Source organism: Stegastes partitus, unplaced genomic scaffold (genome assembly GCF_000690725.1).
Source record: "Stegastes partitus isolate 25-593 unplaced genomic scaffold, Stegastes_partitus-1.0.2 Scaffold409, whole genome shotgun sequence".
NCBI lineage: Eukaryota > Metazoa > Chordata > Actinopteri > Pomacentridae > Stegastes > Stegastes partitus.
The window spans coordinates 146,379-153,849 of NW_007578140.1; the positions used below are offsets into that span (position 1 = coordinate 146,379).

The 7,471-nt window shown below is 43.9% G+C and overlaps 1 protein-coding gene across 1 annotated transcript in view; it reads right to left on the reverse strand.

Moving 5' to 3' along the window:
- The window catches only part of znf462 (zinc finger protein 462), a 56,471-nt gene that overhangs the window by 47,819 nt on the left and 1,181 nt on the right, over positions 1 to 7,471 (reverse strand). The window lies entirely within an intron of this gene.

The window sequence follows — 7,471 nt, forward strand, 5'->3', positions numbered from 1 at the left end:
CTTGGTAGTTTTTCCTTTAGAGCTTCCTCTTTATGTGACCATCCATCATAGAAAGATGACCTGATCTAGATATGGTCCTAATGCTGCCGTAATTCCTTCCTTTACGTCTGTCTTCACTATGTTTCAGAAGAAATTTGAAAGGGCCTTAAATCAGATATGTTTTTCTTTCTGTCCTTAATCTGAAACATTTTGCGGTCACGTCTTGAAGATGTTTCGTTGCCTCGCCGCTGCCTGAGCTCATTACTGTACACTTTGACATTCGAAGATCAAGTTTCATTTGATCTAATTAAAATCAATTTAAACAAAATTAGATGACTCGATGATTTTCAATGCGTCCCATGTATGATTTAATTGAATGTTAACATAGTTACGAGTCTGAATTAATGAGGTACACGAGCACTCACACAACACAAGTGTTTGCCCATTCACAGCACAAACAGTAGTCTTTTGTGTTTAACTTTCCCTACCAGTTTACTGAATGAATTTAGAAGAAAGTCAGGATTTTTGTGAACATTTAGGAAACCGGCTCAGTAATCCCCGTTTGTCTCTGAGGACTGGTAAATACAGGTGCAGAGCCTTTCAGACGCTGCAATCCAGTGAGCTTTGCTGATCTGTCTGCAGCCTGACCTTCACTAGTGTCACATTCAGAGGGCGTAAAAAAGAAACAACTCGTCGCAGCAGGCTCAGGCTCACCCAAAAGGATTCTGGGTAAAGGAGAAGATCGTGTAAGCTTACCGCCATCCTATTAAGTTGACTGAATGCAGGTTTAATGGAACAAAATGTAGCAGATGCAGAACTTAATTATTTTTTTCTTGTGTCACTGAATGAATGTTTACACAACGTTGCTGCTCTTAAACGGATTTACTTTGCAATAATATGCGAGGGATATCTGATTTACCACCGCTGTTAATGCATTACACAATGCGAGCATGTGTCACCTCTGTAATAAAGGACAACAAGCAGAGCCTAGATGATTGCAGAATGTTGATCTTTGGACCTGAAAGCATTCTGCTGACTGGGGCCTTCAAGCAAGTGCTTACAGCAAAAACAGACACAGAAGGTGGAGGCAGGAACGCCTTTTTGTGTGTCTCCTCGCTGAAATACCGTGTTAATCCCAGAAAGAGATGATCATTTTCTATTTTATGTCTGGGTCATCCATACTGCAAGGTCAGACAGCGCATGTGTCAGCCTGTCTCGCTCTGACAGATGGTTACCTGACATCACCCACCCAGTCAGACGGCCTTTAATACTTGACATCAGCGCACTCGCTCTCCCCTCTATGGTCTTTCTTTTGCAAAACCAAGACATTTCCTCTCTCAATCAAAGACATCCAACTAGCTAATTCCATGTTTCTCTCTAAAGCTGCACTGAGAAAAAAAAAAGAAAAAAGAAAGAAAGAAGCTGGCCATCATGGTACAAGTAACCTTGCTCCAAGGGTAGTCTTTGTGCTTAGCAAAGGGCTCAGATTGTTCCTTGTGAAAAGGGGGACGGCTGCAACACAGAGCACTCAGTAGCAACATTTGGCCTCTTTTGCACAGACGATAATGACCAAGCAGATTAGAAGGGAGACAAGCATCTTCCATGTGGCTACTGTCTTCACGTTGTCATGGTGAACGCTCACCACGCTGAAAAAATACGAGCGCGTTCGAGATGCAACGCTGACAGTCTTTTGCATCTCCCGCATTTGCGTTTTAATCATGATCCGCAGAGATATTTATGTGACCTTCAAGGCTGAAATTTTCACAAAGCAACAAAACAGGGGGCTGGTAAATCCCTCAGCTAGAGCCTGCTGGGTGTGAAGGTTAGATAATGAATACCCTTACATCGTCACTCTCCTCATTCTTTGGTAAGAAAACCAAAACTTAACCTCCTCACCATTTCTCCAGCTACTGCACGTCTGTTTAATACCTGGAAAAAAAAGCACCAAAACAGCTAATAACAGAAATCAGCAGCCAGGGAAACCCAGCAGATATGTGAGGATAAGAGGTGGAAGCAAGCAGACAAGCATGGCTCCAGTTCTCTGAAAGTCTACTGCTCAGCCTTCTTCTTTTAGTATAGTCACCTCACTTGGCTGCTCACTCGTCTCTCTCTCTCGGGGCTGACAGAATTATCTTCTGCATCAGAGCTGAGGCTGGGCCAACGCTCCACACAGAGGACTCCATTTCACACAGCCAGCCCCACAGTGGCCAAAGAGACACAGCCAATCACGCTGGAGTATCAGTGGCATGGCCATCCACCATTTTGTGCTCCTCAAGGTCTTTGACTGTCCTGCTCAGCTGAGTGGAGCAGCCTCTGCTCGCTCTGCTATCTTGTTACACAGATGGAAATGTTTAACTTTAAGAGCACAGACCTGAGCGAGCAGCTTCCCCTCCTGTCGGTTCCTCTGCAGACTGTCATGGCAGTCAGCAGAAAAGCAGAAGTGAGATGTGATATGTGGTTTTGTTCACTGTAAAGATGGCCACCTATGAGCGAGGCTCTGCTGCTCTTGACGAGCTAAAGACAAATGCTCTAAATCGGATCACCGTGCCTCTAAATGTGGAGCTTTCAATCACCTGGTTGTAGAGAACTTCAGGAAGATATCAAATATAGGTGACCCGACATGTTCTAATCATGTTTAGCGCTTCTATGAGAGACGTGAGGTCTTTTTTTTTTCTTGCTGCACTGAAAAGCATCCGAGATAAAACTTGGGGCAACCCTCAGCAACATGATTAAATATTCCATCCAAAAATGATTAAGTGCACAATTTAATTAATAGCCTCAGGCGTGATTATTTTTACAAATTTATATGGGAAAGAATAGGTAGATATATTTGGTTTTCTCAAGAGCCTTCTTCCCTTGAGTTTAAAGAGAAAAATTCTGCGAAAAAGAATTCTATTAAGTCGTGTACACAAGTAGGCTACAGCGAAAATAAAACAAACGCTAGCTGCTCCACACACACACACACACACACGACGCATACGTCTGAACCGCACATCGGACATAAGAGAATGATAATATCCCTGAGTCAGATCTCCCAAAACTGAAACACGCTGGGGTTCATGGGCTAAATAAACACCGCTGAAGAGTCGGGCAAGTGAAGGATGTCCAAGGACAGATCTTGGAGAGAAACCAGGAAGTGTTTTTCCACAAGGACAATTACTCCAGGAAACCTTACATTCCATGCAGCCTTGTAGTCCATCTCTCCTAGGAAACCATTTCCTGACGTAAATCAATCTGCTGCCGTCTCGAATAAATTCTGCGATATCTGAGAAAACACATTCAATTTACTGTACACGAGCTGCACAACCTCCAGGTCGTGTCTCCAGGTACCAAACTGTACCAAAAAAGGTCACTAATGATCCAGTCATTTAGGATATTTTTTTGTATGATGTAACTATGAGACGCTTTCTTCCTCGCTGTCAGCAAAACCATCCTCCACTGAAGGTTCTTATCGCATCTCAATTAAAAGTCTAAAGCCTTGATTTTTTTCCCCCCCGTTTACCAAAATGCCTTCAGACGTATCTAATTCTCCCAATTCACCAAAAGATACTGATTAAAATAGAAGATTACAAGAAAAGGCGACGAGATGCACTGAAGGGTTTCTTGTAAGTGGTGCTCAGTGGACAACTGCCAGAAAACACTGCAATGCTGACTTCCTTGTAAGCCTGACATGGCAGTTACTACTGTTACAGGCAGTGGGTGAGGTTACAGTCAGGATGGAGCATTTCAGAGTGACCATAAGAGGACACAGGAAGCGGTAAAAAAAGAAAGCTAAAATCCAAACTCAAGTCTGGTTTCCTCGCAAGAAAAAAAAACTTTGGAGGAAAAACCGGAGCGATGGTCATCTTTTTAAAGGTTAAAGATATTTAAAAGGAGAAGAAGCGAGGTTCCTCTCCAGGTCCACCAAACCGACCTCTTGAGGCGGCTCAACAAGTTTGAGAAGGGAAAGATGAGAGACCCATCAATATTAACTTACCACTGAGACCTCCTTTCCAAGCTCTTAAATATTTAATCGTCCTTGGACAGCTCTGTTGCTTCGGAGGCCGAGCCAGTGTGGATCCCTTCTACAAGACCACTCCTGTTCCTGCTCAATGAAGGCCTTGTCCGGTGGCACCACACTGCCCAAGGAACGGGCGTCTCCAAAGAATTCAGGATTTTTTCCACTACATGCAGCTTGAGGCTGACAGAGTTGGTTCACTGTGTCTTACTAGAGAAGGGCATAAATCCTGAATTCAGCCTGGAAACCTGAGAACACCGTGTAGATAGCTTAATTTATCTCACTGGACTCACTGTCATCAGCACGGCCACTTTATACCTTCAGTTTCTACAAAACTAGTCCCCTGCATGTAGAAAGGACTAGCAGTGACAGATAAAGAGAGACACGACAGCAACCTTCCCTGAGCTACAAGCCTCCTTTTTTTTTTTTTTTTTCCAAGAGGGGAAAGGCAACGTTGAACTGTTGATGTTCTGGTGGAAAACAGAGAGGAGGAACCAGTTTAGCAGCAGTGTAACGTGGCAACTGACAACAGAAACTGGAATGACACCTCTACCAAGCCACTTCCTTGTTCCACATAAACCCTGACATGATGTTGCTTTTCAGTTTCGCACATAGTCCTTTATCTACAGCGTGAAGCACTTCGATCAGGGCGGGTTTTCTGTGGCTGAATCGAGAAATAAACACGTTTATGGAGCGAGGTAGGTCAGTGAAATGCAAGAGAAAGTAGGGAGTTTTTTTTTTTTCTTCTTCTTGTTGCTCAGGATCTGGGGCCTGCGTGTGACGGCGCACTTGCAAGTGTAGTCGCAAGGGCCAGACTGCATCTCATGAGCCATGCATCATGTCAAGAAAGCACTCACTGGAGCATTTCAATTTGCTTTTGTGTGCCTCCCCAGCCTTCTCCACTGCCCCAGGTAGAGAAGAATGGAGAAGTGCATCACCCAATGTGAGCGAGTGAATGAGAGGGATGGAGGGAGGGACGGAGAGAGCAGTTGTACGGGTGTGTGTGTGGTTACTTGCGAGTGTGAGAGCATGAGACGCAGAAAGGGGGCGAGTGATGAGCTTCATGACCACTTCCTTCCAGCATTCAAAACCATCACACAAGTCTCTCTTGTTTGATCCTCTGTCCTCTCTGTCAAGCTTTTTTAGTGTAATCCTGAAATACCTTGCAAAAATCCAGTTATGTAATTTTTTTTTTTTTCCTCTGTCCGCCATAGTTCAGTTCTGCCCTGTCACCTTAAAGCTGAACCGCAGTCACAATGTGTGTTAAATATTTTCGCGCAGGAGTCAAAATTCAACCGGGTGGGATTTGGATGGGTGCAAATATTTAGGTGGCTGCAGATTTGGGGCCATAAAATTAAACCTATAGGAATAAAACAAAAGCTGAAGACTAGATGTTGATACTGGAGAACCTTGTAGCATCTTGGAAGTTCATTTAAATAATTCAGTTGTAAAAGGAGTATGTGTGTCATCGTGGCAGGTCCAGGTGACCAATCAGTGAATCCCTTTGACCTCCGTACAGCCCTGTATTTCCTGTATGTCAATTAATTTACAATAAATTCACTAAAACACTATTTTGTTGGAAGGTTTGCACCATGTAGCAGGATTTTCACCAAAATACTTCACTAATTTGAGGTTGGTAGTGTTGCATCTGACAATAATTTCATCCATATTTAACTCTAAAGATAATATTTCCAAAGAAATAATGAATCTTTTAGTCTCAAAAATATCCGACAGAAAACGAGATCCACTCGATTTCCTACATTCCATCTAAAATCCCAGAATATTAGCATACAATATGGCAAAGAAAGCAACAATCACAGTGCATGAGATCATAAAAACAATGTTCTGGTGATCACACAATTGATTAATTGATTGATCAGTTTAAGACACGATGCCTCCAAACTGTAAAACCACAGCAGCCACCAAAGTGCCCTGCAGTGATGCACATTACCATACAGAAGTGTCATTTATCAACAAAGAAATTAGCATACAGAGAACCTGAGGGACTTCAGGGGCCTCTGAGACCTTTGGGGCCCCTTGACAGATACCAACTAGTCATGAGTGAATGCATCAAGAAGACTTGCCAAAGTTGCTACACCACTAAAAGAGATCACAACCTGTTCGTTAAAAAAAAAACCCCATCACCATCACCTGCAGGTTTAAATCACTGAGCTCATTTGCAGAACATCCAGCAGACTGAATCCACTGCACCCTGTCTGCAACACAAATGTGTCGACCGCAGCAGATTCCTGCCCGGCCGTCCTCTGTCTGCTCCTCCTTGAGAACCTGTTTGCCCTGCCACGCCGGGGAGAAGGAGCATCGCCACCATTTTGATTGCTCTTCTCAGCCCCAGCATTGTCGCAGCACAGTGTGTCAAGCTCACAGTCTCCTTGTCAGCAAGATTTCACACAGTGGCCAGGGGAACTGCAGAGCGTAGCACAACCACACTCTCTTCCTCACCCACACACACACACACACACACACATGCAGCGGTTTGGAAAAAAAAAAACACACAGAGAAACACACAACAGCTTGCAAACGCACCTCCTTCACTTTCCTGACAGGCTGGTCAGCAGACACCTTTAGGATATAATGTGTGAAAAGTCACCTAAGGCTGTGCAGTGGACGCCGAGCGCACTGCAACATCTGAGTCTGTTAATAAATGACCCGATCATCTAAATAACTTTTAAAAGAACTCAAAAAAACACCTGACAAACGAGCACAATCTCACACTACACACACACACGTGCCGACCCGCAAGGAGTCCGCCGTGTCATGTGCGAACAACACCCCCATGAGGAACCAGGTCTTTTATTTTGTAGAAACCGAGACTTCATTTGAGCAGAAACCCCAAAAAAGAGAATCATCTTGAGAACTTCCTTTAACCTGCAACAGCCATTGCTTCACCGTCAAACAGAAGAGAGAGAGCGAGAGCGTGTTGACACCACTTTGTTGAACATTAACTACCTGCATGGCTCAAAAAAATAAAAAAACACTGCATTATTCAGCATTAAAATTCCCATCTCATCCATCCAGACATCACAAACCGCACGTTGCCTCAAAACCTACATCTGCAAAAGTTGCCCATGTGTTTTTGAAATCCCCACAAAATTAAAGTTCATGGAGTTAAAAGGCAGAAGTTAACCTTGAAAGCACCACTGAAAGGATCTAAGCTGACTTTTTGCAGAGTTCTTCTGCTTCCTCTAGCAACACTAAACTTCCTCCCTCGAGCAGAAGAAGAAGAAAAAAAAAAGGCAAGAAGAAAAAGGAGCAAGAAGAAGGAGAGGAAGAAGAAGAGGAGGAGAAGGAGAAGGAGGAGGTGGCCGATCTCTCTCTCTTTTTTTTAACACAACCTTTGTTCTGGCGTGAGGGATCCTGCCTGTCTGACTCCAGGGCTCTCCTTGGAGACTCATCTGCCTTCCTCCATTTTATGGTGAAGCCCTCACTAGTATGACATACCTGACTTGAGAGCAGTGACAGCAAAAATATGAATCC